Consider the following 23306-nt stretch of genomic DNA (forward strand, 5'->3'; position numbering starts at 1 on the left):
TGATACTTCAACTTTCGACTAAAAATAAACAACCCCGTTCATAAATATTAGGACACCTTGTGACTTTAGACGAGATCCGATGATTGATTCAAGTTCATTTTTTTTGTTTTTTTTTTTTTTTTTTTAGAATACGCTTTGGCAAAATCTTTGTACGAATTAAATACAGTTTTTAAGGAAATATTACAGGATATTTATGAAATTTTGTATTTTCACGAATATCACACAATGCACTTTACTTTGAGTGTTATTGAATTTTTCATATTTAATATCAAATATCTTTGGCAAATGTATAACAATCCGCAGTCTAGATCCGCAGACTTAAAGTTGAAAAACTGTGATCAAATTTCTAAAGGGTGGTTCGATCGATGCTTAAAAAATTCTCAAGTTTCAAAGAGCAGTTGTCAGTATGTTTCAGAAAGATCTCTCTTGAAAGATTTGCTTGGTGGATGCAGCTTATTTTATCACAAAAGACACGTTTCCTTATCCGTCTCGCAACTATTATATAGGATTTTCAACGTTAAGATATTCTGGATTCGGTGTACCCATCTGGAGTACGCGCGCCAGGATTATGAAAGGAATCCATTTCATTATATTCGTGACAAGGGACTCGAAGAGTATGTTCTTATACGTCTTTTAATAAAACTTGACGAGACGATGGATCGTTAGAAAGCGTTATAATAACCGTTATCCTTAATCTTGTTCTTCCTTAACCAACAGGAGATTGAAGTTTCTGAGCGAAACCTGATATGAAACCAGCGAAGACTTTCTTACGCTCGTTTTGCCAAGTTCGTGGTTTTCAGAATGAAGTGAAACTACGACGAATGAACCAAGTATTTACGTTTCTGTGAAAAATGAAATGGTTGATTGACTACCCTTGTATCAATTCGTGATCGTTGTTTTCACGAAGCTTCCCTCCCATCCTTCCATCCTTCGCTTGTCCTTTTCTTTTTCCTCTTTTCTTTTTGCTATTAGGAAAGTTTTCATACCGGACGAGCAAGATAGATTGTACATCTTTATGCAGGGAATATTGACTTTCATGTTTCGTTGGTAAAATATTATCGAAGAGATGTTACCGGAGATACGATGATATTCTTGAAAATGAAATTTCTGTCATTCGAAAATATATGATACGGAAGTTTGTTTCGTCGATTGTTCTTTCCAACTTCGCAAATGGATATAATTTTACCACAATCGCTTGTAATTTATGCCGCGATAACTATAGCAAATATCAAATTTGGAATCAGTTTTAAGATGTATTTGTCGAACCCACCCTATCGTGCAACTTGTACTTGAAAAAAATAATTGTATTTGGCAATACTCTGCAACTTCGACTTGTATGTAAAACGTAATTTTCCGTTCCAGTTCCTCGACTAACCTGTTTCCTTCTGCTCATTGCCTCTCGTAAGTGAAACCCCTCTTCTGAAATCTCTTCTATTTTATGTTTTCACGAAGCAGCAACAGGTATAAATATAGTATATAAATATTCTGTCTTCTCCAACATTACCTAGTAGAATGTAATTCGCAGTTTAAAAATGTAATTCATAAATTTTCAAAGTAACACACTTGGAGTCTATGGTCGAGTCAAGAATTATTATACGATTTGACCATAAATTACGCGTTCTAACGATCCAATGATGTCGGTTAAAAATGGGAAACTTTATCCAAATCGTCCGAAAACCAGGGAATATCGAAATCACGAATCAGAGAATATCTCTTGGTAATATAAACTACGCGAAGTAGAAACGATAGCGAGCCGGGAGTGAAAATGAAGGCAGCTCGCAGAAGCTATTCTCGTGACAAGGGAGAAGTCGGTGCACTTGTATCTTAATTGTTCGTAGCAAGTAGTCGCTGTGGCTGACGTTAATGCCGTTCGTAAACAATGCATTGCTTCCAGTGTTATGCCGGCGTAGTCAGACCTGCCGTTTTATGCATTGCGAACGTTTCCTTGCTTCTTGGAAACTTCACCCTTTTCTACCTTGAGTTTCTTCTTGATATTTCTTCTTCAGCGCCAGTCAGATTTCGCGTGTTACAGGCCGTCCTTGGCCAGATTACTCGTACAACCAGATGGAAAACATGGATAACTGATAATGGATATCACGCCGACGTAACAAATTATTCAGACCAAGATGAAAGTCGAGTTTCGCCACTTGTTTTTATTAAATCGTCCACTTTCTTCTTTCCGCTGTTGGTCGCTGTTCCTCGCAGATGTCAAAGTTTATATGGTAAATGCATTATAAGATGTAGAACGTTCGAAGGATGCGGCGATTTATTAGCATAATTCTGTGTGAAGCACTTAGTATCGGAAAGAATAACAAGTTTGTTCGCTTTTTACTGGTTTATGCATCTCGAAGAATGTTACGAACATTGTTTAAAAATACGAAGATACGTTTGATGTTTTTTGATAAAATATTCTTCTTCTCTGTACATCGTAAAAATTTGTGATTTAAGTGTAATCGCTTCGAAGAATACACTGGATACGTAGAAGGCGTTCATGACTCGGAAAATAATAATCGTGTTGCTACAATTATCGTTTAAAATTCTCAACGTGCAAAGGAATAGTTTGGTTCCATCAACATTTTCATTTACGAATAGCAAACAAAATTTCGAAGAGAGATCGTCACACTGGAACAGGAGGTCCAATATGATAATTAATATATGCTGCGACAATATTTGTACTTGAGAACTCGGTTTAATTACCTAATTGTCGTTCGTTCTTTCTACAACCGCTGTCAATTATGTATTATTCGCTGTTTACCCGTGTTTTGTTACACCAAATAAATAAACCGTCGTTCGGTTAAATTCTCCGGGAAATTGGCCATCCCTGTCAAATAGGGAGTGTAATTTGCACTGTCAACGATCGAAACGTTGAAACGTATCGTTTGTACGCTTCGTCGTGGTAAAAACCGCGAGACACTGGAATTAAAAGGTAACGTACGAAGCGAAGATCGCAGTTTGCAGAGATATACGAATGGCGAATAAGATGAAAGAAGGATGAAACTATAATCTGGTTTCTCGTGTCGTTGGAAACCCTCGTTGTACGAAATTCGCATGATCGCATCGGTGAAACTAATCACGCTAATGGCCAACTATACCCCGGCTCGTGTAATTACAATTCCAGATAAATTCCGAGCATTTATCTGGTATTTACGCGGGCCGATCGGCGTTTAATTACAATATCCCTTAACCCTCGAGCCGGCACTGCTTGGCACACTATGCACAGTACACGTTATCCTTCGGATTACCAAAGAGTTTATTCTCTGGAAAATGAGAACCTTTTATCACGCGCTGATAATACCCCACTGGCGTGTGAAAGACATAAACAAGCAAAATATCAAGTGCTACCATCTTTTTAAAGAAAGAACAGCGATTGTATTGCTTTACTTACCAAGTATCATACAAAGCGTTATACTTTGAATATATTTATTTCACATCGCATACGTGCATTCTTGTAATGCTGCATTTTCAAACTTCCTGTAAATGCATAAATATCCGCAATCTAACCGTGACATTGGTTAAGCCTTTGATCTTTTCCCGACAAAACTTTGTCGATTTATCGCGTGTTTTTGAAAGATCTACCTGGGAATATACTATTTCGTATGTACGAATTGATATCAAACTTTTTGTTTTATTCATATTAAATTTTGTACCATTTGATAGTATGATTATAAAAATTTTATACTATGGAAACGAATCGTAGAACTTGATACCAGAACGCTTCGCTGGAAGACAAACACGTGGAAATATATTTTCGTAGCTACTGTACGAATTTTGGCGAGCATCGATACAAGTGTTAGGACTGGTAATTCATCCCTTTCGGGATTCTTCTGACCATTGAGTCGATTAGAAACGACGGCAAAATATCAAGTGCTATCATCTTTTTAAAGAAAGAACAGTAATTGTACTGCTTTACTTACCAAGTATTATACAAAGCGTTATACTTTGAATATCTCTTTTACATCGCATACGTGCATTTTTGTAATGCTGCATTTTCAAACATCCTAATATATAAATATCCGCAATCTAGTCCTGACATTGGTTAAGCCTTCGATCTTTTTCCGACAAAACTTTGTCGATTTATTGCGTGCTTTTGAAAGATCTACCTGGGAATATGCTATTTTGTATCTACCAATTGATATCAAACTTTTTGTTTTATTTATATTAAATTGTTGAAAATGACAATTTGAGTTCTCGCTCGCCATCTATATGCCGACGGCTAGTTACAAAAGGAGTAACTAGAAGTTATTACTAGACACGGTCGATAGACCTGATCGATAGTTTTAAGACTTCTCTTGTTTCTTTCATTCGTTCGTGTTCCTTTCAAGTGTGTGCAATAAAGGTTTTTCTGCTCCGAGAAGTGTGGGTTTATTATCCAGATAATATAATAATAACTAACGCGATCCTACCTCTGAAATATAAAATAACAACATACCATTTGATAGTATGATTACAAAAACTTGATACTGTGAAAACGAATCGTAGAACCTGACACCAGAACGCTTCGCTGGAAGACAAACACGTGGAAATATATTTTTGTAGCTACTGTACGAATTTTGGCGAGCATCGATACAAGTGTTAGGACTGGTAATTCATCCCTTTCGAGATTCTTCTGACCATTGAGTCGACTACAAACGACGAGCTCGATGAGACCTCTCCGTGGAAATATAGATGAGTTGCCATGTACGCTGGTTGCACAGTCTGACGTACTAGAGCACTTTGCGAACCCGTAACCCGTATCTATCTATGCAACTCTCGTTACATACACTCAAGCAGATGCACGCTAGCCTACACGTATAAGCGAAGACTACGCCAGTCCACTATATTATCCGCGACTTAATCGTCCGGGCTTGCAAAGTTTTTATGGACCGTAATTCAAACTTTCGCAGTGTATTCTTTAAGGGATAAGAACGGCTCCGGTATCCCGGAAGCCTCTCCTTTATTCCAACGTGAAGAAGGTACGAAGGTGAAATAACTTGGTCAAAGAGTATCCAGTGTGTGGTTCGTAGCTACAAATTTTTACGGCTTACTGCCACCAGGAAGTCCGTGTATTCGTTAATGTTTCGTTTTTAGAATAACAAAGCTACGAATGAAATATCTTCGAGTGTAACTAGATCTAAGAAATGGAGTATCTGCAAGTTTATCACAAAAGATCATCTGTTGGAAACAATGACTTATCATAACGTTACAGATACTCGAGTTGCTTTAAATTTCATAAAATTGTAAAATTGTGGGCGGAAGAAATCGCAACGCGAAAGATATCGAAGGACAAAATGTTGCAGAAAGAAATTCGACAATTAATTTGAAAGATCGCAAATGAAGCGTTGCGTTGACGCAACGTCACTCTCAATAAAATTAATAAAAGCATGAAATTGCATAAACATTCGCGATCGAGTCATCGCCGTACGCAAATTACCCCATTTGTATCCCAAACTAAAAAACCTGCTGACGTATCTTATATGCCATTCGATGGTCGTTCTAAATTTTTTTCACCGAACAGTTTTTCGAATAGTTTACAATGCCAGCGATTTCGAAAGAATCAACGAGCATGCAGAAGAATGGCAATTATACGCGCGCATAGGAATCGCATCAAAAACAATCAAAGATTTCCACGATATACGTATCGAGTACACGGAATAATTGTCCCGCTGTCATGGGTTCCATGAATTCGTCATTGGAGAGGGAAACGAGTGCCGTGCTGCGTTTTCCATGCGAATGAATCGCGACGAAGCAATCAACGATCCGTAATCGGCTTGAATTCCGCGTAAAACTCTCGGTCGCGTCGTCGTTGCAATTCGACGGATCGCAATCGAGAACAATAGCAGTTTTAGTTGAAAAGTGGGTGAACGCAGCACTGAGAAAATAACGTTGCACGAAAGTGTCTTGAATATTTTAGAAACGAATCGGTGATTCGGAAAATCCTACGCTCCCTCGCTAGAACGAGCTAATTCGATACAGTTTTTACACGGGAATACGAATAAGCTACGATATCTCTGAATCGGAATATTTCTGCCGTCTGCGTTGAACAACTTTTACAAACTATATATGTATTTGCTCGTCGTTCGACTGTCAAATATTTTTATTAAAATTATTCCTTTCTATCGAATCATTCCAGAAGCAATTTCGTATTTACGTATGCAAATCGCGGGGAAAATATGGCTACATTTTCATTGATTTTTTTATTTCAACGTTACTCCGCGATCGAATAAAAAGATCGTAATATGATATAAAATAAAAGAAGCAGTCCATCGGTCCAGAGATGTCGTTTAAAAATCCTCTAAATCTTTAGAAAATAGTCGACAAATCGGTGAATTCTTATGGAAGCAACGTTATGCAGTTTGCGATTGAGTTCCTCGGACTCTTTTATAGGAAGTTCGATTTGCTTTTTTCAGCGGACACGTAAAAGATATTTCTAATCACAGATCGCGTTAAATTTTCAGATTTCGCCTCTTCCGTTTCAATCGTACGCGATAATTTTTCGAATTTCGGTGATTTTGTAAACGAAGACAGAACTGTAGATGCTATGGAAAGAGTACAATGGAGTTCTGGAGGAGAATATTTGGAAGAAGCGCGGGTTATACGACGATACTCGAAGAAAATTCATTTCCACTTCTAGTCCGGAGAAAAGAAATCGATCAGCGCGATCGTGACAAATCCGTTCCGATTCGGGCGTAATCCGGGAGACGAGTAACGAGGGGAGAGAACCGGCTACGATTCCCTTAAATCCATTTCGTAAAGCGGGTTAATGCGGCAATCGCGAGAAAACGTGGCCTCTGCAAAACGACAAGTCGAATGAATTTGCAATACGGGTACGCAAAGCAAACACAACGTACTAGCCAAACACTTTCGGTGCATTAACGCTAGTCGCGATAAATTTATGGTGATATTACACGTGGCCGCGGACCAATTTTCCGCGACGGACCAGAAGCTGGGAAGAGGGAAAGATGGCTAACTCGAGCATATCGCGCGGTATGTACGTGCGGTATCTCAGCTCTCTTGGGATTTGCATCTACAGGCAGCAAACTTATGCAACGTTGTTCTACTTCCGTGCGCCATCAGTTATAATCGACGGTTCAACTAAAAAACTGTTATCCGTAGTCTGTAGTCCGATAATGGTTGGTCTGAATTTTCAGTTTGGTTAGCGTGGTATGGCGCAATTTAATATCGATCGCTTGACTCTTCAACCGCTGAAATCGCGTCTACTTATTTCGTATCTATTTACTCTGTTAACATCGGCCGGCTACGCTATTTGTTATCACATCGCGTTTCTTGTATCGCTGTACAAGATAAAAATTTCGGTCAGGATTTCTCGCAGGAAAATATGAAAATCGCCCGTGGTTGACGGGCCAAAGAAAAGAGTAATTTCAACTATGTTCTTCGTCTGTTCTTCCTTCTTCTGTTCTTAAAAAAGTGGTTAACTTTTTCTCTCTACGCGATTTTCGAAACGCGAATCAGACACGTTATAAAGGAAAAAGCTTCTTAAGGGTCAAATTGCAGGACCGTTGAAAGTACAGCGATGCTACGAAGAGAAGGGTTTGAAGAGACAAACCGAAGAGAATATATTTACCGCTATTTCTTCAATTGCGTCGAGCATTCGCGTGGAGAATAATTGCCCCCTCTTTGCGATGAAAATGTACGACTTTACAATGTACGTGCTTCAAATGTACGATGCTTCATTTTTCATTCTTGCTGCGAGTACGAAATTATTGCTCGTAAACGTTTACCCGCAAATATCTTCCCTTTAAAATGAAGATTTTAACAGACGCGACATGGATAAAGGTAAAAGAATTTTTTAATAAATACTCGTACTTTCTTTTCTTAATAATTAGATGAAAAAGGAATCTGCGATGTTTTAAATATATACGAGCTAAATTATCGACTAAACATTCCACAGTCCAAGGTTTTATTCTGCGATTCTATAACTAATTGAAACTATTTTCAAACAGTTTCTACGCAAAAAAAGACGACAATGAGTAAAATTCATCCATTGGAAAGTTGTAAAATTAATTCCCTGAAATAAGAGTTACCTATCTGAAACTGTTTTTACGTTCACGCAGAAAGTTTGGCCATTCCTGAACGAGGAATTCCTTCCACTTGCGTAATTTATTGCCCGACTAACGTAGCAACGAAAATTTTAGGAAAATTAAATTACCCGCTACAATTATAAATAGCCGTGACGCTTTGAATTATGTGCCGTGATAAATCGCAATATCTTCTTCGACGAGTTACGAGTGCAGAATAACTCTGATAAATATATATTGATTTTACTACTTGTTCGTTCAAACTCGCTTATTTGACGGAAAGTTTCTAGAGAAGAGAGAAATATTTATAACAAATTTGGGATAAAAATGAAAAATCAACACTAAGCATTTTGCACAGTACACGGTAGAATTTAAAAGGATTATAAATCTTTGTCAAAGGAACAAATGCCAACGATACGATAAGTCTGTGCGTGTGAAGCTTTTAAGGAAGATCACGAAAGAAAAAACAAATCCCAAAAATCGCAATTTTTTGCTAAAGAAGCGTAACTTCCTTAACGTTAAAATACATCTAGAACCGGAACAAGTATCTATCATGGATCGTATACGTGGTGGAGCAGATAAATAGCGCTATTTACGTTAAAAATTATCATAGCTTAGAACCTGAGGACATGGTGGCGCCATGGCTCTCATATCGTCACACTGCAAACACCCTAAAGACGGCAATAAAATTCAAGCTCAGCCGGCTTACTGCTCAAGAACGAATCAGTCTATTCGATGGACGTAAACGCGGCCAAGTTAAACTGACTTTCGGAATACTGATCGTAGAGAACGACGAATATCCTTAATCCTTCGCTGTTTGCTGTGTCCAGGCCCATTTAACGCGTTACGCTCGAACTTTTGCTGACGCGATAAACTGTTCGATTCTATTATGGATAAGAATAAATGTGCGTCCAGGATGGAACAGGTGTACATTCCTTTGATGGACATAATTTATTGCTCGACCATTTTTGTCGATCAGCAAATACGAAACTATAGGCAGAAGCATAGTAAGTTAATGTTTGCTGATTCTTTAGTTTTAGGAGTTTAACATTTTGACTGCCATGCTGAAATCACACGTTTCGCTCAGGACGCCACGGAAGTATTTTTATTATTCAAAGCATGTAATGGCAAAATAATAATAAATCGACGATGTAAGACAACATTCTTCCCCAATGGACCGCTTATCTCATTGGTGGTCACGGGTGACCACCGTGGCGCCTCGGTAACAGATGATAGCGACACATTATAACAAGACTTCGTTTATTTCAACGAACCACCCGCATTTATTACTTCGTCGTAAACAAAACGTCCAGAATGTATCGTTGAAACGTGTAGAAGATATTGGTAAACGGTATTTGCTCATTCTATATATAACAGTAAGGTATGTGCACACTTCTAAGTTCAATTGTATGATTACAATGCAGCATTTACGATTATTTTCTAAGTTGTGTTTATAATAATATTCGTAGATTACTCCTCAAAGATATGGATACAAATACAGTTCACTTTTAGAAGCAAGATTTGTTCTCATTTTTTCTTTATCGATGTTCTAATAAAAATGTTTAATCGTTCAATGGGGTACTTCTTATTTCAAAGTATCTTCTATTTATCGATTATATTCGAACTGCCCTAACTGTCAATTTTCATACAATTTTTACAATTGTAAGAAGTTCATGCGCTCCGATCATCGATGACCACCGTGGCGTCACAGGAGAAACCATGACCAACGTGGCAGTTAAAAATTGTTAATGAACTTATTATGGTTAATAGCATCTAAAAATACGATTTGTATGTATATACTGTTAAGTAACAATCCGATGTTGTAAACACCGAAAGCGTTTAGTCTTTCGTAATAAAGTTTACAGATAAATACGTGCATTATATAGAACCGTAGGTAATCTAAGTTCTAATTAGAACCGCAATTGCACTATTCGATTTGTGATACAGTAGAACACGCATGTGGAATTAGTAATCCAAGATCTTATCAAGAGGACCGATCCAATAAAGATGACTTTGGTCTCGTGGAAACCAATTCAGACGATTCGTAATCCGTAGAATGTGATGTCAATAATCCTGGTCTCAAGGAATTCAATAGGGCTGTTGAATTATTTATACGAGAGCAGGAATTTCATTCTTCGGGATCAATTACCCAAGTTTTAAACTAACCTGGACACGATTTCGTGGAGATTAATCTCGCGATGTCACCGCTCAACATACTTATTAATTAATAGTTTCCTTCTTTCGGAAGATTAATGCTTTCTACAAAGACACGACGAAAACCAATAGCGGTGTAAGATAGTTCCCCGCTGGTAATTTTTCTAAAATAGTCTACTTCTTTTATTGTTACAAAAGGTTGATTATATTTGTTCGAATTATGAAAATGTGTCGTGGCATAGAGCAAAGTTACAACGTGATTAATTATGAAACTAAAAAAATGATACGTTCAAAAGTACGCGACCGTGTACATTCAAATTGTCAAAATCGCGACAAAATTTTTATCCTGTTCGCACGACGTGATTTCTTTGATCAAAAGAGACATAAATGTAACTGGTTTTTCAACGTCACATATATTTAAGGGTTTTGATTCCAGAAAATCTTTGTGAGACTGGAATCGCGAATCAGAAATAACACAAAAAGCAATTCCGAGGGAAATTAACTCTCGTTGAAATTTTCTATCATCTCTCTCGTGTATACTTTACCTTCTCAAGCGGTGCAAACCCACGTCTACGATTCGCAAATGCAGTCAAACATGTCAAAAATTCGCTCAGCCTCCTTCTCCAAATATTAACACAATAATAATAAGCATGCCTCTAACAACGAGAAGAAACAAAGTTAGCATAGTGCAGGAAACTCAAAAGCATCGAAATCAGCAGCTTCTGAAGTTGCCTTTGGGCGATCGATAATACCGTCGATAGTTGAAGATTCTCAACGAAAATGTAGTTTATCGATAAATATCGACAATATTGTATTGACAATACATATTGATCCTCTTATTTGAGAACCTTGAAATATTGACAATGTATATATGTAATCCGAGAGCAGCCTAAGAGAGTCTGAAATTCAAGAAGTTGTTTAGCGTATTTTAGTCACCAGGCAACCAATAACGCGATTTTTCCCAGTGGTGAGAGCTTCGTCTTCCTATAAACTCCATCTGAAATCGAACGGTATCTGTAGCTTCGAGACAAAATGTCAGGAGTATACAGCGGGTTGCGAAACTATTGTGCCACTCGCCGTAAAAATATCGTACGTATCCGTCGTGTGTTTTATACGAAACATTTAGACATTTAGCTAATCCTGTGATGAGACTCGACTATCGCGATTATATTGGTCTTTGAGATCAATCTGAAAATATACATAGAACTTACCAGATATATATGATAAGCATATGTGTTTAGTAAAGAATTAGATGGACAGTCATCTTAAACATATAACAGATAAACGAACCACGTATTTTTATGCGCTGGTAGGAAATTTACAAGTTGAACAAAAATTTAGTAGATAAAAAGATTTCTATCGAAATATGATAAGATAATCTCGCTGAATATCGAGACTTATTAGTAGAATGGTTTAAAAGAATAAATTACGATTTTAATGAAATTTCAAAACGCAAGTGTCGGAATACTTTCGCGAGCAACTGTACGTTCTACCACGCTACTATCTTATCCACGTCTTGGTTTCACCTTTTACACGGAGTGGACGTTCGACAAAGCCGCGCTCCTCGGCTCTTTTTATGCAGTTTTAATGAGGTGATCCGGTCCCCAGCTGCGTTGCTTTCCAATAGCGGCGGATCCTCGCTCGAAAGGCCCTCGAGTGTTTCCTTCTTCGCTTTCAACGCGACAAAGCATCCCTCCTCTAGGGGCTGGCTTCTTCTAGACTCGCACTCGAGAAGCCGCCTGTGGCTTCGAGAACGTCTTCTCCAAGCAATCGAACATCCATCCTGGCGCGCCAATCTGCATGCATGTTAACGGTGTCAAAGGCCACGAAACAACCAGCGGTTTATCGCTTTGAAACTGAAGTCGCGGATTCTGTCACATGAATCGCCTTTCCTTCGTTCCATTATTGCAAACGTTCCACCGTGCTTCCTGTTCTACGAATGCAAAGAAGGAGACTAGAAAATAATAAAATAAAACGTTTCTATTAGACGGTAACCGCGTCTTTCGATTCTTTTATGTGTTTTACGAAGCTGTTTATTTTGTGTTTGCTGAAGTTTAAAGACGTCTTTCGCCAAGATAAAAAGATCTTCAATCTACCTGAAGCTCCTGTCTTATGATCTCTTAATAGAAATAAATCGACTATTCGTTGTTGTAACAATATATCAAATACAAAATTTTTAAGCGATCATAACTTGTATTTAATGACGTTTCTAGCTTCGCGTTATTTATGATTTCTATAGAATTATTGATTCAAATCATGAAACTACTAATGGAAGAACTATTATAATATGTCGTAAAAGTACAATCCATCTTTAGGGAATTGGAAGTATAATTTATGCTTCGAGTTCGTCTCGTTATTACGAAGCGCAAGATCGAGAACTTTCTAAATATTTCACAAGATCGAGGTGTGTTTCCGTTGCTTGAACAGTAGACCACATTCTTTGTGCGGAATATAACCCAGACTTTGTAGATTTACGTTGTAAAATAAATTTAATGAACAAGAATAGCTACGCGGATTAACTATCTTACTGTGTAAATCAGCACCGAAGCTTTCCTCTGTTGTTTATTGAAAATTCATCTAACGTCTATTCATCGAAATCTTACGATTTATAGCGGTAAAACATTATTCTACTTCTCTTAAAACGAAGCATTTACATGTGTTAAATCTACGTTTCTACCATCAAGTTACGCGAAAGTTATCTTTTAAAAGCAAAACCGTAGGTGGATTAGATTTAAATTAGAAAGAGCGAGGCGGAAAAATGTAGCGAGACGACGGAAACTTTTGCGTTTCGTATCGATTCCAGCTATTTTTTCCCCTGTTTTGTCTTTTTCTTCGTATAACGAATAGCTTTGGCTGTGTTTTCCGAGCCAGTGCACCATTGCCAGGAAATTATACGACCGACGACACAAACACGCTGTCGCGAAACTTTTATATCGTCGTGCGAAATTTGGGGTTAATTATCGCACACGGACCACCGGTATTCGACGATTCTACGTAATGCTGGTAGCTATCTTTTTTTTCGGCTTGAACAATTCCAGACTACTCAAATGGCCGATGTAATTCACGTCGCCAAGCTAGTCCTGCAATTATTCGCTAATTTCGTTTCGGTGGGTGGCAATTTGTTACGCTAAGTTGGTACATTTTCAATCAAAGTTTGATCAGAGCTTGAATTTCCAGGTTAAATTTTCGTTTAGTATATTTTCCTCGTTCTTGTCGATTAAGTCTTGTACAATTGCTATTTCAAAGAATGTAATTTTACGGAATCAGGTCATTGTACAATATCTATTGGTTATTTTGCGTCCAAAACTAAAATTCACATAAATGAAACAAATTATTACCGAAAATTGCACGTTAGTTTGCTGTATTTTCAATCTCCTTGAGATTACCGAACGAAATATTTTATTAAAAATGTAATAATCAAAAGAATAGATCAGAAAATAATTTCAAGACGCGAACAGAACGAAATGTCTACATCGCGAGCTGAATAAAAAGATAAAAGGATAGTATAATTACTTCCTAGTAGGATAATCAAATTTATTCTAAAACTTGTAATCTAAATGAATATGCATCGTCAGCGAGCAATAAGCATAGAGAGAACGAATTACTAATTTTCGATACAGCGATCCAGAACGTAATTCTAACGAATTTTCTATCCTCGCGTTATACTCCTTCGCGATAAAATTATTCTCGCGCGTACAGTCTGTCGGTCTCTAATTATTATTCTCGCTCATACCGACGGCCCATACGTAATATTCTAATTTGTCTGGTCGGCCAAGCTGACGTTATTCTCTTCCACTGAAGTGACAAGCGAACCGGGAAAAGGAAACGACAAAAATAATTCGTCGCAGGTGTGATCAGAAAAATTGTACCATTGCTTCCCGCTTCTCTCTTATCCCAAATAGGTTTTAATGCCGGAGAATTATTTATTCCATTACGTTAAACGTTTTAAAATGTTCGCAGGTTGTTTTTAAACAATTGACGAACCTCTATTATCGATAATATTATTTAGCATTAGATACGTTAACGCAGCGTGTGTAACATTACCATAATTAGATACATCGTACAACCATTTGAAAATTCTGAAAAGGAAAATTGATTCGAATTGTCCTTACGTCGACTAAAATTATTTGCATTGTAAAATAAGCGATAGCAGAATAAGAGAAACCGAAAAATCAGCTAAGGTAGGTTTCTAAAAAAAAAAAAAAAATGGGAAATACGCTGAACGTAATGTTTGGTCTACTTAGCATAAATGGATAGAAACTGGAAATACGGAAAAAAGGAATGCAGACATAGAGAACGATTTAAAGTCGATGGTGTCGGCCAGTTTCGAGACCGGTCGCTGAGAAATGGAAAAAGGAAAGTCAAATATCGCGGTACAGGCTCGTACGGTGTACGTGTGGGACTGCATACAAAAGGCACCCTAACGTAATCTTCGGCCATTGCGACGTCTGCACGCGTGTACACTGTACATACGTATACGCGCACATATTCGAGAACCGTAAACTTTTTGGAATTCGATGCAACGCTCGCGCGAACAGCCATTTACTTGCCATATCGGTTCTCCACATGTCACCTTGGATCTAGTGGATACAAGTATAGGAAAGTAGGGCAAAAATCTCGGATATATCACTGCACGTCGAACTCTGAATTATCTACGTAGTTTTCGTGCCACGACGTGCTGCGGTTCGCGGAGTGTTTCACGAGTCGTGAATTCCGTCAAATTTTACGAAATATTATATTATTCTGCTTGGTAGATTCGATGTAAGATTTAGATTGCCTTCTTCGGTATTTGAGCGAGTTCGAGCAACTTATGAATACATAATATATAATTTGGAAAATTATAATGATTTATCGGTTTGTAGATTTCATCGAGTTATTAGGTCGTCCGAAAAGTTTCTTTCGTTTTACAAAGAAAATAATGGATGTGTAGCGGCACATGAGCTAGAGGATAACTCGAATCGTCTTGTCGTTTTGTCGTTAGGACATACATAATGTAATAATAAATAAACTCCGGGTTAGTATAAATAAACGAACGCGATCGTAAGGTGATCAGTTTTTCAGTCTGAGTCTCGAGCGATTTTATTAGCGATCAATACACAGTCTTTAGCGATCTTTAGAACATTCTCTGTATTTATTAATTATTTTAAATACATTTGACGGTTTCAACATCGAGTTACCTCGTCATTTAAACCACACGATCAACTATCCTCTACAGATGCACAACATTTTCCGTTTTATATCATTATATCGAATTGCCTATGATCCATTTTGTTCTATAAAAATAAAATTCACAACGCTCGACAGATTAGATTTTATGTTTGTATACAGATGCATCGTTGTAAAAGACGTGTCTGTGAAAGAAAAACACTTTTCGGACAACTTAATATTTCGTTACGAGTTTAACCGATTCAAGCGGCGATATCGCTTTAAACTTTGATTATATTTACAATTTTGTCGATCGTCATTATGAATATTTTATACGAAGGATATTACTCACGTGTTAACAGGTAATACGTTCATTCTAGAATATTTTAGACAGGATTATTATTATTATTGGTAAATATTATTCATAGAATTATTATATGTATAACAATTGATGGACTTTTTAAGTGTTCAATCTGATTTCTCAATGTGTCAACGGACTGACGCATAAGTGACTCAATCATCGATTGATTATCGAATATCTGATTGTTTCCAAGGCTAACTGATTAGAATTAATGCTGGCTTCGTGATTGTAGCTGATGCGCTTGTCATATCGTTGATGATTAGCAATTGGCAACTGACAAGCGATCGTTCGATTCATCAACTCGATTATCGTCATCGTAACTTCGTGCCAGATCGTAATTTCCCTTTTGTTTGATGCTTGCTGTACTCTATCAATTATCATCAGGAATACATATTATTTATAACTTCTAGAAGAAATTAAGGTTTAATTATCGCTTTAATCGTAGTATATTATATCATAGCGCAATATATATCATGCTATTTTCATTAATCAGAGAAAGAAGTTAAGTTTCGTTATTTCTCTAATAATCTTGCCCCGACTATGTAGAACACCGTAGGTTCGTGAAATATTTGTTTCCAAAGAATTCCGAATATTCCAAACGCTTAAAAGTTCGGAATAATGTACGAGACTTATTCGTCACTCGTAGCTATCTCGAAGGTTTCTCGATGTATCCCAAGAATTCAAAGAATTCTGAAATATTTTCGCCATGAATATTAGTAATCTTCGGTAAATAGAAATATGTTAATTTTCTCAGCTACTCCAATATACAATTTAAACGTACACTCAAAGTATTTGTAGCATATAAGATGTAATTATACGTATACAATATACAGTTTCGTCTGGAAATAAGCAACACGCTGAGGACGCTATATATCGTTTGTTACGAGTCAGATATGTTGTTCGACTTGATTTGGTTCTCGAGCAGGACCAGGAGGAACACGGAAAACGATCGAGAAGCTGGAAATAGCGAAAAAATCAAAGAGTAATCAGTCGAGCAACATTAGAATGACAAAGTATTATACATGTTTAACGTATTCTATTCTCTCTCCGGCTAAACCATGACATTGTTCAACCATGAAAATCTGGCTTTTTCGTTTTCACGGATTCTCGCTGTATCGGCAAGTTGAATGAAAGAAGAGGGGATAGCGCAAGCTTATTTCGAGGCAAAACTGTACATACTAAACTAAATTCAAGATTAATGAAACTCTGTTTCGTTGATTATAAAAGTACCCGACGAACAGGAAAAATTTGATGAAGGTACGATATCTTCGAACTTATTCAGAACTTTGTTTCCAGTTGTTTAAACTGGACTGAACGCTGAATTCCGAATAATTTCACGTATTTACAAAAGTCATTGTTTCATCCGCACGAATTTAGTACAAAAGAAGAAAAAGAAACAGAGTCACAGCATACGTGTTTCGTCCGAAAACAGCGACGCTGAGCCGGAAATGTTCGATCCGGAAAACAGCAGGTGATTCGCTCGTGTGTCATGAGGATTTACACGTGCAGCATGGAACATTGTCAGCAACAGTTCTGCCACCTTTCAACGACAAAAGGGAGGGAAGAAGAACAGAATGGCGCGTGTTAAAGGGATGGGGAACCGCATACCGCGCGACACAAGTGCAATATCGAACAAAAACCTGGTATGTTCTCGTGGGAAGGGGCGTTAAATTAGCGTTGAAAAGAGCCGACTTCGAAAGAGGGTGTTGCCACGAAGCATTCTACGTGTTACACTTTATGCAAATAGTTCGACAGGCGGTCATCCATTAAATGCCATTTTCACCCTATCTCGACTCACAAAGGACCGGGGACATATTTCGCGTGCAACGACAACTCCCTAAATTCGCGTACGTCTGCCGGTTGAACGCGTCGCGAAAATTCTGATACCATCGTAATCCATGTCCGGCCGTGAACCTGTTTCACGCTTGTAATAACGTTTGTTTGAAATACCGGCATAAACAGCCGGAGAGCGGTCGCCAATCGGAAACCACCGCTTGTCACTCAACCGGCCATTGTAAACGTTTCAGTCTGCTTTGTGAACCATTAGGGACCATTTGCTTAAAAGACTTTCACAGAGAGAGAAAGAGGATTGTTGTTTCTGTTATTTTTAGCAAATTTTTATATCGTATCAATTACAGCAAATTTATATTATTAGGAATATTAGCCGCGAAGGATGGAATTATATATGTTTTTGATTTTTTTTTTTTTTTTTTTGTAAGATAGAAATTTCGAACTTCGATACGTTATCAAGAAATCTCTTGCTATCAAAACTATCCTTTTGTTTCGTTTTGGAATGAAAAAATAACAAGTTATATTATTCGGTTGTCGCTCCATGACGGTACTTCTCGATGTGAATTTATAAATGGTAAAAATATCGTAGAGGAAAATTGATTTTAATATTCTATGTTGTATCGTGAAATGATTTATTCAGATACATTTTCAAAATTCGATAAATTTTAACACAACATTTCGTAAAAACTATTTCACGAGTAAAGGTTATTAAAATCTAACAATTTTATTATTTTAGCTTCGAACGAAGCTTTTTATGTATTATATTTCTCAACGTCCATATTGATATTAATATCAAAGTAATAATTTTCATCGTTCGGTTGCTTTACCTAGAAACAATTGTATTAACTGTCTTCATTTTTTATTATAAATTGAGATATAAATATTCGATGTAGCCGCTAAAATATGCACGCTTAAACAAACGTTTCATCACTGAAATATTCTATTTTATTAAAGAAAATCATTTATTGAAACATCATTTTATCTTCCATATCGATCGAATGAAATTTCTCACGCGACTTTAATACACGAGAATATCGCTTTAACAAATTTATGTTCTGTTCGTGCATCGACGATTTCGATTTGGACTTTGAACATAAACTTTTCTAAAATATAACATAGCTTGTATATTTGATAAGTAAAAAGTATATATGAAAGTTAATTTTCACACTTGAAATTTAAAGTTAAGAAGCTTGGTTTATTTAAGAAAACGAAGAGAAAGCTAAGAGCAAGGCTTAGGAAAAGAGAATTCCTTAGGTACGTGCGCTATAGTTATTTTATTCCGTAGAAGATGAAGAAGGTCGATGGTGTATCATTATTCCTGGGTGGACTGACTTTTATGATTACACGTAGCATAGTTAAGTGGCGTTATCATGCAAATTCTTTATCCTTCTTTGTGTATTGATTATATGGTTCTAAATTGGCTGCCTTAACGAAGACGGTGGATTTAATCAGCATCGTGAAAAGAGTCTAGCGTACAAAATGTGAAAGAAGTGAAACCTCGTGAAAACTATCTTACTTTCTTAGATAGAAAATATATAGCGACAAAATAGAAAATAAAATATATTTCTTAGTATTTATTATCGCAGAAGTCAAATATAAACAAATCATGCTTCTTCCTATTAATAAATTTTAATAGGTGTTTCATTTTATCTTTAAAATTAATTTTTTGCTACGTTTCTTGTTTAAGAGAATTCATATTAATCGGCAACTCCAACTTATGTTCGTCATACTTTGACTTGCAAGTTTATAAGTATCAGATTTTAAATGCAAAGACGCGTAAATAATAATATTAAAGTCATTCGAAACAATCTTTATTCATCTCAGAAGTAATATAATTTTGATTACAATATTTATATTAATTATAATTAAGTAACGTTTGGAATTTTTTAAAATATTCATTGGGATGCAGACCAGATTATATACAAATAGTATATAATACGAGTAGTATAAATTACGAGACATGTGTTTACACAGATTTTGTAGATCTTCCCACAATCTTAGATTTTTTCCTCGCCAATTGCGTCTTCGATTTCTCATTGAGATCTACTTCTGATTTTCTATTCCTATTTCTGATGCTCCTCCTCTAAACAGATGTACAGATATTTACCGATAACCGAACAAATACGTGCGTTCTGCCTCATTGTTGGGTAAAAGCTATCTATCACAAATGATTAGCGGTCATGATATTCAACATACCTATGCGAATCTGATTTGTTGCTATGTAAATTGAACACTGTCGAGCAGACGTCATCGAAGAATTATTTCAATTGTTATTATTTAAATAACGTGTCTGCGGTACGCAAACAGGACTATTCAGATTGTGGTGGACGGTGAGACGTGTTGTTGGTTAAAGCAATAAGGAGACGAGTTAATTCAATTAACTATATTTACAGATATTTTAAAATGTAGAATACAAAATTAATCGCAACTCGCTTGATGATATTCGTTGTGAGTTTGCGCGATATTGCGGTACTGATACTAATTGTTATACTGATTCGCTCGACTGACTGACTGACTGACTCGATGACTCGATACCGACAGTGATTCGCGCGACTGACTGTGTCTGGAGGACATGGTCGTCTATTTATACTGGTCGAGGGGGGTACTAAAAGGTTTGAACTTGTCGCCGGTTGTAGGTTGCACGTAGCAGCGAAATTGCTTTGTCCAGAGTTTGTTTATTACATTTGTTTATTACATTATGTGCGTCGTACGGTGTTAATCCTCTGTGGCAAAACAACTATGTGAGCTATCTTCGTATCGAAACGTCCTAAGACGCAGATACCGCTACAAGATAAAAATTAGTACTCTATGAAAGAGTTCGAAAATTATACTCCAACACTGGTCACACTATAGAACCATTACGGAGCAAACGAGTAATTCCATTGTACTGTCTAATACATCCACTGCGTACATCGCGCGATCCAGACGGCACATACTTTTATTTAGATTATGCATGTCGTATGGATTTGAATGGAGCACGTGAACTAACAATCGCGAAATTACGAGCAAGTAATTCATAATAATTCGCAGCGGCACACGAGTCAGAGGACGATGCGAATCGAGAGCGACTCATGTTGTTGTTTTGCCTCGGGACATTGAAACCATCTTGACGTACAAAACGTAACGATAAACAAACTGCGGGCAAAACAACGTCGCCGCTACGTGCAACCGTCAATCGAAGTTGAACTTAAACTTTCCGGTACTCCTCGACCAGTGTAAATAAACGAACACGATCGTTAAAACAGTCAATCAATATCGAGCAATCTTCTAGCCGTTAATATCGAGCCAACGTATGCATTACTAACTAACTCTGTACTGCAAATAGTTTTAAATACATTTGACTAGAGCGAGTATCAACTCGTCTCGCCACTATATACATCAACACGTTTAATCATATTAAACGCATACGTATATTTCGTAATATAAAGACAGGTATCGTATGAAAATTATTCGTTGGCGCAGCATCGTAGGAGATGAAAATCGGAGCCGTAGCGAATGTGTTAATACAACGATACATGCGACTTACATGTAACGAAGGAGGAGCGTCGATTAACGTTAACAAATGGCAAACGCCGAGCGCTTTTCAGGAGGAGAACCCGGACAAAAAGCCACAAGAGACGCGAGTGACAGAGGATGGCTCGCTCGTCCGCGGATAACGAGTTTCGTTTTCGGTAGGGACAAAACAATGCCGTTTCAAAATTACGTATTCGCATGGACTACGCCCGCTATTTAGTCGCTAATAATGCAGAGACTGGCAGTTGTACGCGTCCCGCTAATGGCCCGTCGGGGCTACAACCTCGACAATGCATCTTTCGAGACGATGCACTCCAGGAGGAAACTCCAGGAGGAGCGCGACCAAGATATCTAGAACGTGTAACAAAGATCCATGCTCCAGACCATTAAGGCTCGTTTGCCATTCCTTTACTTCGTGTATTTATCTTACGATCCAAGGAAAAGACGGAATACGTAGTTCCTTATCGGATACGTGTACAAAGCGGTCCCGAGGCGAGCCGTATAATTTCATTGGACCTATCCGTGGCGATTCATTCCACCGGTGCACAAACATCGTTGCAACGGAGGTACGTTCGGTCTCTCGTGAAAATTCTTTCCTCTATGCTCCGTGAATTACGAACGAGCCACGTAGTTTCTTTCGATTCTCATATATGGACTCGCGGAGGATCTTCGTCGGCGTTCTCGGTCCCTTGACTCGATCGTCGAGTCGAGTTTCAGCTTTGTTTTCTGACTGACTCCTTTGGGACACGGTGTTTTGAGGAACGTTAAATGAAATATATTTCGAGTAACTTTCTTACGGAACCTTCGTTGCGATGAGAAAGAACGTTTCCAGGAGTAATATTTCTCTACACGTTGTTCAACTTAATTTCATAGATGTAAATCTTACGCTTGCGTCGTTGATTCGATGCCGAGCAAATTGGCGAAATTTTCTACGTTTTCAGATAAATGAAACTGTTATATCAAGGTATTTGCAACAACAGTAGGTTTCTTCGTAGTTGTTACAAATCGGATTAGAACGGAAAGAAATATAAGGGAATATAATTTTATTCGCGAAAATAGCTGTTCTTTTTTTATGTTTTATAAAAGTACGTTATACTTTGCTCTGAATGCCGAAGTTAAATTTGTCAATCGACGATCGAGAACTATTTTATCATCCGGTTAACCCGTTCCATAATTCCGTGCTTCTCCTAATTCCGCAACTGTTGTACGAAACAAGTAAACTAGCCAAACTCACGCAAGTTAATTCGATTACATTTCCCTTCATTATACTTGCTGCTTGCCGTTCGTAAAGAACCGAACAAACAAATACAGAGAATATCTCCGGTCGAACGAAACGTGTTCAAATTTCATAAAGAAGTCATCGCGTATCCTCGAAGAAAAGACTATTCTTAATAAAGTAACAAAGCAGTCGGCCGGTTGTCTGTCACAGCGACACGCGCTGACAGCGTGACGGATGTTTCGGAACCGTTTCTCCCTTTGCAAACGTCGTCACGTCCCCCGAGGGATTACCTGCTAAACGAATAATGGCCCGCCCTTTTTAGCCTTTTCCTACTTTCCTCCTTTTAGCCGCTAGCTATTACCGCTTATTGCATCACGCAATCTCATTAATATATTCTCACTGGTCACGGAGAACAACGCGTTCCCGCAGGCGTCCGTTCGGCTCGTTCTCCAATTAACGTTCGACGATGGAGAAATTTCAATAGGAAGCCAGAGAAACAACCGCGTTAGGTATTTCTGTTTTATGAAAATCGATTTCGAATTTTCAAATAATGCAACGGAATTTGTTTTCGTTATCTACTTTTCTTATTTAAAAGAAGATGTTTCGTCAAGGGAATCTATTTTTTTAGTCGTGACAGGAATTCGTGAAATTTAAGGACTAAGTATTCTTCGTCGATTTTCCCTTCGTTCTTTGCCTGTCTACCAATGTTTGAAAATTTTTACGAATATATTACGCGCAGTGTACGAAACACTTTGAAATTTCGTTAGCACTGTAACGAGGCACGACTATCGTGATTACAATAGTAAAAATTTGAATCCGAAAATATACGGGGTGGTTGGTAACTGGTGGTACAAGCGGAAAGGGGGTGATTCCACGCGAAAAAAGAAGTCGAAAATATAGAATAAAAATTTTTCGTTCGAGGCTTTGTTTTCGAGAAAATCGACTTTGAATCTTTGCTCGGTACGCGCGCACTTTATCACGTCTCGTTATAACGGATCTCACTGTAGATCGTTGTCTCGATGGATATTATCGCAGTTTAAGTTTGTTTTTGCCGTAACGGAAAATTAGGAATACATAATGAAATAACATGAAGTAATCATAAAGTTTA

General features: G+C 37.5%; 1 protein-coding gene and 1 long non-coding RNA gene across 2 annotated transcripts in view; one reads left to right on the forward strand and one right to left on the reverse strand.

Moving 5' to 3' along the window:
* The window catches only part of LOC100647228 (peroxidasin), a 347948-nt gene that overhangs the window by 260015 nt on the left and 64627 nt on the right, over window positions 1–23306 (forward strand). The gene's annotated exons all lie outside the window — the stretch shown is intronic.
* Window positions 19476–20148, reverse strand: LOC110119665. The gene is made up of 2 exons (XR_002308152.2): window positions 19663–20148; window positions 19476–19549 (listed from the first exon to the last, which is right to left on the reverse strand). It is a non-coding gene; the product is annotated as an uncharacterized LOC110119665 (long non-coding RNA).

This window comes from Bombus terrestris, chromosome 11 (genome assembly GCF_910591885.1).
Source record: "Bombus terrestris chromosome 11, iyBomTerr1.2, whole genome shotgun sequence".
Lineage (NCBI taxonomy): Eukaryota > Metazoa > Arthropoda > Insecta > Hymenoptera > Apidae > Bombus > Bombus terrestris.